The following is a 7,992-nucleotide window of genomic DNA, read 5'->3' on the forward strand; positions in this document are numbered from 1 at the left end:
TAAAAAAAATTTTAAAAACTAATTTATAGAACGAATAATCTTTCAAGACGAATTTGGTCCTTTTTCCCTTAATAACAATTAGGTTATTGAACTTTACTCATGGAGCAAATTAATTTTTATTTCGTAAAACAATATACCTTAAACCATTGGAGTTCTCTTTGCATTTGTAAAAGCGCTCCAGGGATAGGAGTAAGCTGTGGGGGTGGAGCTTGCAATGCAGCCATATGAAGCAAAGAATTGCGATCTCTGTCTGTGGATGTTAAGAATAAGGACTTCATAGTAAGGCCATGCATAAGATTGTAAACTTGTGCTTGGCGATTCTGAACGGCAACAGAAAATAATGACCTTCTATCTTCATTGCTGGTCCACAAAAGGGAAAAGTGTGCCTTTAATGCCTCCACAATGAACCCAACATTCCCTCGTTCTGCTGCGATAATCACCGCATTTCTTATTTCACTCTCATCGATTGCTTCGTCATTGAAAGGAGATATTGCATTACATGAAGCGCGAAGCAGTGCAAGATATTGCTCTTCACCTGCTGTATGTATAAAAGATTCTTTTTAATATCCATATATTTTGATGCCACATCGTTAGACACTTATTCCTAAACAAGGAGTGCTTTACTTTTTGGATTTTTTATGTGTAAATAAAATAAAAATAATATTTACGATATATTATGGCATGTTCAGAAAGAATTATATCATTAAACACTAGATACGCGTGGTTTCGTTTCCGAGCTGGAGACCTCCCCGCGTTCCAGGCCGGCTCCTCTCCCAGGTGGCACCTCTCCTCCAGCGTGGCAACCCCACCTCAACGCGCATGTGCTTCCCTCTGTTTCCGCCGATCAGCTGTCTCTTCTCCATTCACGCAAGCAAGCTCTCTTTTTTCACGAATTTGATTTAACAGGTAATGATCAATTCGAACCCTAGATCCCTTGCCTCCTTCTCCTAATTTTCTTTCCTCCGTCCTACGATACGTTGTCTACAAGCTCTGTTTTTCGGGACTCTGCTTCCCCGCCGTTCATCGAAGGTTAGGGATTTTACCATAGACTCTCAAATTGAAGCTCTCCAATCAATCAATCAGCTACATTCTTCTGGGCCCTTTAGTTCCAAACCTGTTTTCCTCTTCATCCTTCTTCTTTTCCTTCATTGTGTATCCTGTCTTACACGATTATTGTAAGTTTTAATGTCTAGGGTTTGTGGATCTGCTATTTTGCAAATTGTGTATTTATTTTGGTGGGTTTCTGGGTTCATGTTCTTCACTTCATTCTTTGAAAATTGTTGTTAATTTGATTATGATTTATGATTTGGGTTCATCTTCTTCATTTCATCTTCTTCATTTTCTTTTTGATGTTAATTTGATTATGGTTTCTCCTTTTTGCTAGCTGTTAAATTGTTGGTTGCATGTGGTTTGTGCATTTCATAAATTTTTGGGGTTTTCACTTCATTCTTTGGAATTTCCTGTTAATTTGATTATGGTTTCTCCTTTTGCTAGCTGTTGCCACTCTCGCCTTCCTGCCTTGATCTTCTCTGTCCGTGTGATCTGTCTTTCTGTCCTTTTTCTCGGTTTCTCTCTGCACGGTATTGGTGTCACTCTAAAATCCTGATCTTCAACCCAGTTTTCTTTATCCCCATCCAATTCGTGTTTCTGGATCCTTTCTTGGATTATCCCAGTTTTCTCCATCTGGGTACATTGTGCATTAAGGTGTCTGACTTCCATCGACGTTTTCTGTCTCGAACGACCCCTCAGAACAGTATTGGTATCATCATCGTGTTTTCTATGATTTGCTTGATTTTGTTTCAAATAAATGCTAATTTACTAATTTTTATACTGTAATCTGTTGGTAGATGAAGATGTATAAGAGATCAATTGAGAATGGGGTTGAAAAGAAAATTATCGATGAGAAAAAAAGTGATTAGTTGATTTTGAATTAGTGTGGGTTGGTCTCAAATTTATCTTTTTTTGGGTGTAGCTTTTACTTTGTTTTTCAGCTCTCTTGGAGTTTCAGCTGAACTCTTCTGCATGATTGATAAAAGTTTGTACCTTTTATTTTATTTTTATCTTGATAAATTTGGTACTTAAAGGGGTGTTTTCATTTACACTGGCTTTTACTTTGTTTTTCAGCTCTCTTGGAGTTTCAGGTGAACTTTCCTGCATGATTGATAAAAGTTTGTAGCTTTTATTTTATTTTTATCTGGATCAATCTTGATAAATTTGGCAGTTAAAGGGGTGTTTTCATTTACACTGGTATGTGATCGATTGAGAATTGTGTTGGAACTATTCCAAAATCCAAAGGGCACTGTGTTTGAATTTGGATGGCTTGATTTGTTGGTTTGTTACCTTTTGGATTGATGCTTTTTTTTCTTCTAATTTTTAGTTAATTATGTGTTTTGAGAATCAATTTTATGCTTATTAGTTTCTAGGAATTCATCATTAACATTAATTAAAGCTATGTTAGTATATTTTCTAAGTTCTTCTTACGATTTGATACATGATAAATAGATCACTCCCAATTTGGATTGCAGAATAGTTCAAGTACTGCTAGAGGATGGGAACGATCTTGATAAATTTGGTAGTTAAAGGGGTGTTTTCATTTACACTGGTATGTGATCGATTGAGATTTGTGTTGGAACTATTCCAAAATCCAAAGGGCACTGTGTTTGAATTTGGATGGCTTGATTTATTGGTTTGTTACCTTTTGGATTGATGCTTTTTTTTCTTCTGATTGTTAGTTATTTATGTGTTTTGAGAATCAATTTTATGCTTATTAGTTTGTAGGAATTCATCAGTAACATTAATTAAAGCTATGTTAGTACATTTTCTAAGTTATTCTTATGATTTGATACATGATAAATAGATCACTCCCAATTTGGACTGCAGAATAGTTCAAGTACTGCTAGAGGATGGGAACGAACAAATGGCACATCGAAAGAAGATCTACCTTTGAAACTGAGTCAACTTCCATCGACGTTTTCTATCCCCCAAACGACCCCTCGGAACAGTATTGGTATCATCATCGTGTTTTCTATGATTTGTTTTATTTTGTTTCAAATAAATGCTAATTTACTAATTTTTATACTGTAATCTGTTGGTAGATGAAGATGTATAAGAGATCAATTGAGAATGTTGTTGATTTTGGATCTGAAAAAGCATGTAGGAAGCTATTTGGCCTATGTGATGTTAAACATGACAAGTCAACCGGTTTACTCATGCACCAACAATCATAATTTTGAGCCGATTCTTTGTCTAATGGGGTCTTCTCTTCTGTATCCTTATATATGGTTAGCTATGATTATTTTGGTATACAGCCATCAAAACTCAATTCTGTCACCTATTTAAATATTATTGCATAGACAGCATTTTCAGTGTATAGAATCCAACCTTAGTGGAATCAAGATAGTATGTTCATACCATTGTCAAATAATTGTAATGTTTGGAAATGTATACATGTCAGATTGGTTACTGTATTTTTATTGTATGGCAGTGCTAGGGGTCGCTTTCTTGTTCTTTGCCTTGATCATGTGCAAAATTCAGATAGTGGTTCAATGACATTATGTTCAAAAGAAGGATCATCATCTCTACGAACTTCACCATTTCAATTGTTACATATGCTCCTGAACAGTTATCAGGCAGCAGTCTTGGTAGCAGCCCCAATGATAATAGTTCCGATGGGATCAAACTAGATGAAAATGAAGTATGGCAGTTCCGGTTTGCTTATGGCAATACATGGCAGGGAATGGTACTCACAATCTGTCCTTATCTTGATCGTTACTTCCTGGCATCAGCTAGCAATACTGTAATTCATGAAACTTGCCCATTTTGTCCATTTATTCTATCACTTCCACACTGCCACCCCATCCTTTCTCAAGAGTTTCTTTTCATTCAGCTGTATTTACGTTCTTATATAATCTACTCATTAAGATATTTTCTTGAATACAGTTTTATGTTTGTGATTTCCCAAATGACAATTCCCAAAGAGTGAGAAAGTTTGCGCAAGGAATGACACGTTTCTTGGTAACATCATTGACTGTACTGCGGTCTCTATTGTGGAAACCCCCCTTTCCCCAACAACTCTGCCTTCTTTTTTCTTGAAAAAAAAAGGAAAAATAAAAGATAAATGAAAATAAGAACTCAATTTTTGAGTTTTACTTTTCATTGGATCTTCGTGGGATATTAAAGAGCATTTTCTGCATTAATATTGTTTTAGGTTTTCTGCTTTAGTTATGGATGCTTACACATTATTTTTGTATTCTTTTCCTTCTAATCAAATTTCTTGTTCTATGAACATCATCTCTCTCTCTCTCTCTCTCTCTCTCTCTCTCTCTCTCTCTCTCTCTCTCTCTCTCTCTCTCTCTCTCCATGTTTCCTTTAGTAATAAAAGTTATCCTATGTTTGGTATAGTAGGATAAAAATCCACTTATCTTGATATGTTTTGAGGAGGTTGGTAAAGTGATAAAGTAAGACTTTAATCACCCTTGAATTAAGATAGTAGGGCTCACAAATAATAAAAGTTACAAATTCAAAGGTGATTAAAACTTTACTTTTCCACTTTACCAAACCTCCACATTTTAGATGATCTTTTTCCCCCTTCATGACCAGAACTGTTTGACTTTTTTGGTGAACTGTTTCACTTATAAATTCTAGTTTAGGATACAGAAAGATTGGAGCAACTTTACTCTGACCCATTGCTGAGGTTAGTTGCTGATTGCATTCTTATGGATGCTGAAACGGCTGTCGGCTGTTGTTTCGGATCGTAAAGGAAGCATTGCTATTTTATGTTCAGATCATTTGGAAGGTTAGCCTTCTGTTAAACCAGCTTCTCCTTAATGATTTTCTAATCTAGGTTCAGGTTGGAAGAAAATTATCGATGAGAAAAAAAGTGATTAGTTGATTTTGAATTAGTGTGGGTTGGTCTCAAATTTATCTTTTTTGGGTGTAGGTTTTATTTTGTTTTTCAGCTCTCTTGAAGTTTCAGCTGAACTCTTCTGCATGATTGATAAAAGTTTGTACCTTTTATTTTATTTTTATTTGGGTCAATCTTGATAAATTTGGTTTAAGTGAATTTTCTAGAGAAAACATTATGCTTTATTTGCAAATTGGCTTCTTGAAACTTAGCTTATTACTCTAAAGATTTTGTGTCTACTGCAGAATAATAATATTTGTTTCTTAGTATCTATTAATTGAAAAAAGGAGTTTATATTTCTATGAATTTTTTTAGACTTTATATTTGATGGGCTGGTCTGGTTTGAGTAAGATGTATGCAATTCACTTGAGTTTTGGTGGACTTTAACTCATTCCAAGTATTGATTTATAATATTGAATAAGATGTATAACTTATAATCAATTTTATGTTTTTTTAAATAGATACTCACATGGACGGGTAACATGAGGTCTATATATTCTCCTCACATTCTCCATTCTCTCGACTCCACTTATCCTCTCTAACTCTCTTTAATTTGTCAAAGCTTTGGAAGATATGGGTTAGGTAGCTCTCTCGAATGGGCAGAGCCATTCTCTGAATGGTTATAGGAAGAGCTGTTGGTATGAAGAAGAGATTGAAGACAACTTAAGATGGTGTTTTGCTCTTAATAGGTACATCTTTTTAACTACTCTTCTTCCAAATTCTTAATTAGGCAACCCAAATGTATCATATCTGCTGTTTAGAGAAACCACATTGCACTTTAGTTTTCTTAACTGCTCAGAATCAAATGAAGTTTTGCTTCCCATGCTTTTCTCATTATTACCTTGATACCTTTTATCTTTGGGTAAAAAGAAGCAAGAATATCACCAACAATTTGGTGATTGCAACTACTTCTCATGTTCGAAAAAAGTAGAAGTGATCCTACAATGTCATAAGCTCTTTTTCACCTGTCTCCATGATAGGGAGATGAGAGAACGCATAATGAAAACAAAGACAAGGCTTTTCTATTGCAAACTTTAGCACTATATCAAATATCTTATTAATTTGTTTCAAAGACACCATTATAAGATTACTTTCGTTTTCTATCTTTGTGAGTGTAGTATATTGGATACAGGAGCTAGCCAATACCAAGATATTGCACTGTTGGACACAAAGACCTTTGGAAAGGTGAGCTTCTTGGATCATTAGATAAAAGAATTAGATAAACCTTTATGAAGAGGAAACTAAATTTATGTGGTTGTTGCAGGTATTAGTAATTGATGGGAAGGTCCAGAGTGCTGAGACAAATGAATTTATCTACCATGAATGATATGTTCATCCACCAGTCCTTCACCATCCTAAGTAACTCCCTCCTCTATGTTCTTTAAGAATCTAATTTCATCCCCAATCCCATGTGATTTACATTGAACTTTTGTTCATTCATCCCAAAGAATGTTTTTATTATGGGGGGAGGAGAAGGATCTACTGCAAGGGAACTGCTGAGGCATAACACCATTGACCAAGTTATAATCTATGATATTGATGAGGTAAATTAAATTAAAACCTCCTAAGTACTAAGTTAGCAGATAATTATTATACATGACGATGGAGCCAGATTATTAATTAATTCCGTTTTCATTGATGCTTGCTTTTATGACATCAGGAAGTGGTGGACTTTTGCAAATCATACTTGGTAGCTAATGGGAAAACTTTCTGTAATCCAAGACTTAGGGTCATCATCAATGATGCCAGGTCTGATAATAATCAAATAATAAACTCTTGTGCTTCCTGGATTATTGATTATCAGCATAATGGCCTCTTGACCTTGGTCATATATAACAAATTTCTATTAGCTAGGAATGAATAAATTGTAACAGAATGTGTCATGGTGAATTAAAGGGCTGAGCTAGAAGCTGGAGAAGAGAGGTTTGATGTGATAGTTGGGGACTTAGCAGACCCTATTGATGGAGGCCCTTGTTATAAACTTTACACAAAATTCTTCTATGATTTCACTGTCAAACCAAGACCGAAGGAGGGTGGTATATTTGTGACACAGGTAATATAAGACCAATGTCCATAACATGAATCAAACATTTATTAGAGGAAGCAAAATTAAAGTGACATTTATATATTGTTCAGGCAGGACCTGCTGGAATATTCAGGCACACTGAGGTCTTCTCTTCTATCTACAACACATTGAGACAGGTTTTTAAGTGTAAGTAATCTTTTACCCTTCTTTATGTAATGCTATTTTGATTTAATAGTTCCCAAATAAACAGTTGACGACTTTTGCAGATGTTGCGACTTACACAGCTCATATCCCATCCTATGCTGATATCTGGGGATGGGTCATGGTAAAGATTATTACTTTATCATAGATATTGTTTTGTATGTTATGTCACAGTAGGAAATGGACCTCATCATATCTTAATCATTCTTTTGCTCTTGGAACATAACAAGCTTCAGATTTTTCATTAGGCCTGAATGCAGAAGAGATATACCTGAGAATGAGACAAAGTATTAAGGGAGAAAATCGATATCTGGATGGCAAAACATTCTCATCAGCCTCAACATTGAGCAAAGTTGTTCGCAATTCATAAGTGAAATCAAATTATAAGTTTGTAACTTTTGCTTCTCTCAAATATCTATTGTTGACAAGCTTAAGCCACTATTAACAGGTTGGACAATGAAACTCATGCACACACACAGAGGAAGCTGCAAAGTTCATACATGGCCATGGCAAGCACGCTTAATTAACCAAGCTTGACAACAAGTATCACAACATATAAAGAAAACAAGTGAAATCCCATGTTATGTTGTTCTTCTCTTCTATTTTTCATTAAAGATGTTGTGTGAAACACTTCATGAAAATTTTTATGATTAAAGATTATTAATGAATTAAGGCTGAATATGTTTGCAATATTACTTGGATTTTTTATGACATTTTTGTTTTCCAGTAACACTTATCCATCACACACGACTCTAAGGCTGAACTGAAAAATAGGTGTCGAAAATATCATATTAACTAAATGAGTTTGATTTTTTTTTTTTTAAGACTGGATTCTTTTTGTTAAGCATAAGAAGAGAAAATG

General features: G+C 34.8%; 2 long non-coding RNA genes across 4 annotated transcripts; both read left to right on the forward strand.

Annotated features, from left to right (window-relative positions):
* LOC110262455 lies at positions 718–6,108 on the forward strand. Of its 3 annotated transcripts, XR_002353289.1 has the most exons (8): positions 718–906; positions 1,495–1,759; positions 3,096–3,266; positions 3,535–3,739; positions 3,940–4,246; positions 4,382–4,795; positions 5,365–5,592; positions 6,022–6,108. It is a non-coding gene; the product is annotated as an uncharacterized LOC110262455 (long non-coding RNA). The 3 variants fall into 3 exon arrangements; XR_002353288.1 differs by lacking the exon at positions 3,096–3,266 and having other exon boundaries at positions 718–1,029; positions 3,485–3,739; XR_002353287.1 differs by lacking the exon at positions 3,096–3,266 and having other exon boundaries at positions 3,485–3,739.
* LOC107616715 lies at positions 6,570–7,569 on the forward strand. Its single transcript, XR_002353290.1, has 3 exons — positions 6,570–6,652; positions 6,800–7,115; positions 7,196–7,569. It is a non-coding gene; the product is annotated as an uncharacterized LOC107616715 (long non-coding RNA).

This window comes from Arachis ipaensis, chromosome B09 (genome assembly GCF_000816755.2).
Source record: "Arachis ipaensis cultivar K30076 chromosome B09, Araip1.1, whole genome shotgun sequence".
Taxonomy (NCBI): Eukaryota; Viridiplantae; Streptophyta; class Magnoliopsida; order Fabales; family Fabaceae; genus Arachis; species Arachis ipaensis.